This window comes from Cupressus sempervirens, chromosome 9 (assembly GCF_028749045.1).
Source record: "Cupressus sempervirens isolate cs-2001-9-10 chromosome 9, ASM2874904v1, whole genome shotgun sequence".
Classification (NCBI taxonomy): domain Eukaryota; kingdom Viridiplantae; phylum Streptophyta; class Pinopsida; order Cupressales; family Cupressaceae; genus Cupressus; species Cupressus sempervirens.
Window position 1 is genome coordinate 277,578,540 of NC_143126.1, and position 2,232 is coordinate 277,580,771.

Sequence of the window (2,232 nt, forward strand, 5' to 3'; positions counted from 1 at the left end):
TAGCCCTCCTAGAAACAAGTAACCTTATTTAACTCACAAAAACTACTAAAAATTCCTATTTATGTCTTCAATATTTTGATTCCTAATGATGTAAGCTTGAATATTTTTTAGGTCTCAGACCCCCATGGTGTCAGTATTGTACAATTCTAGCTTGCCTCTATTTTCAATGTTTTATGGGTAATGACAAAAAAACTATTCCCAATTCTCTAATGCTTACTTTATATCTTCTCCTTTTTCCTATGTACACCTAACACTCTAATATACCATTTTCCATTCAATATTGGCACATGTCAATCATCTATTCTCATTAGAATTCAACTACAAGACTTCATTGCACCTTGTCAAGGCTTTCTTTCTTGCCTAGGGCTCATCTACAAAAATAGCTACTTAACTTCTACACACCCAAAAATATATATGTACATAATATATAGGAGATAATTTTTTATTTCAAAATCCCATAGTGTTTTCACCATGGATGTTCAAGCTATAGCCATTTGAGTATTGGTTATTCAAAACTAGATAGCAAGAACATAGAATTTAACTAATTTTTTAAACCATATAAAATGAATACTAAAGATTTAAAAAAAGTATCCATAGAAACATGACCTAGAGACACCACTCCATTCAAAATAGTAAGCTATTCAATCCAATTTCTTTGTACAATCATTCAAACTACATTTATTGTCAACAAAACTCTCCTCCACACAGGTGTTGTCTATACAAATGTATGTCCAACCCCTGACAATGAGTTGTAAAATGTTCTTATAGAATTTTCTAACCACCTTTCCATTTGGTTCAAGTCATAACTACCCATGTTTCCTTTTTCTCAATACTATGCAAAAGTTGTTATTGCAATTTTGTAAAAATTGGAAACTTGTCAATGAGCAACTTTTTGACATTTTTTGAAATTTTACAATCAAGTCTCTAAACTTGAATAGTTTGGTTTCCAAATTAATAAATTGAACTTAGGACATCTAATAACCTTATTGGAATACTTCTTCCCCCATTTTAAGCATTTCCCAAGTTTTTCCTTATATAGAAACTTTGAGCAATTTTTAACCTTAACTACACCTAATTGCTTACATCTTGACTCAATCTAGAATCTCACCTAACCACACGTCTAAAACCTACCTTGTGACTTTAAATTTTTTCCTTATTCTTGAAATGGTAGGTTAGACCATTTACAAACCAAAACTTGAGTTAGGGTTTTACCTTACTCTTAGGTGCTCCTACACTAGAGAGCGTCCTTTTAAAGATATTATGTTAGTTAGAGATTAAAAGTCAAAATCAAGGGTCAAGAATTATTCTCTTTTTTAATTTGAGATCAAGATTATCAAGAGTAAAAATAATGAGTCAAGGAGATAAAAGGACAAAGTATATTTCACTCATCATGGAATGTGTGCATTCAATGTATAGACAAAGACATTTTTTTTTTTTTAATTTAGTTAAAAGGGGAATGTTCTTCTAATTAAATAAAACTAAAGCTAATATGGTCAAACCATAGGATATAATCAAATAAATTATTAAATGATAATTTGATCAAGGATTATAGATTAAATGATTATGCAAGATTGATTAAGCACATAATATGGTCGAGCACATAGATTACAAATGTTGAGAAGGGGGCTTATAGTTTTCTAAACTATTTTTGGGTGATTACATCTTCCCTCTTTGAGTCAATGTGTAATTGATATGGAAACACATTAACTCAAAGAATAATTATGCCAAGTTAATTAGATATAACTCAAAAACTAGTAATTAATGAAGTGCAATGAGATAACTAACCTTGAACAAGTGGAAAACAAAGGTTAGAAAGATAGAAAGATAATCACCATACGCAGTTTGCTAAAAAATTTGAGCACTAAAATAAAGATTGATAGATAAGAAAATAATAGAACTGGTGTGATGAGAACTGATATGCCCAAAGATAAAATAAACTAGATCAAACATATATCACAAGGAAAGAAGAAACTAAATAGATATACTAGAATCAATTTATAGCATCAAACGATAGAGCATTTATGCCCCCTCAAGATTGAAATCAAAATGAGATGGATGAGTTTTAAAGAATAAGATAGATTTAATAAAAATTAAAAAGACAATCTCCATCATGATAGATAAGATATTCAAAAAGTGTAGAACCAAGTTTAATCACCAAGCAATGAGACTGTGTCCCAATTTGATCGAGATGATAAATTGTGAAAGCTAGGTCAAAAAATGAAGAGAAAAAGT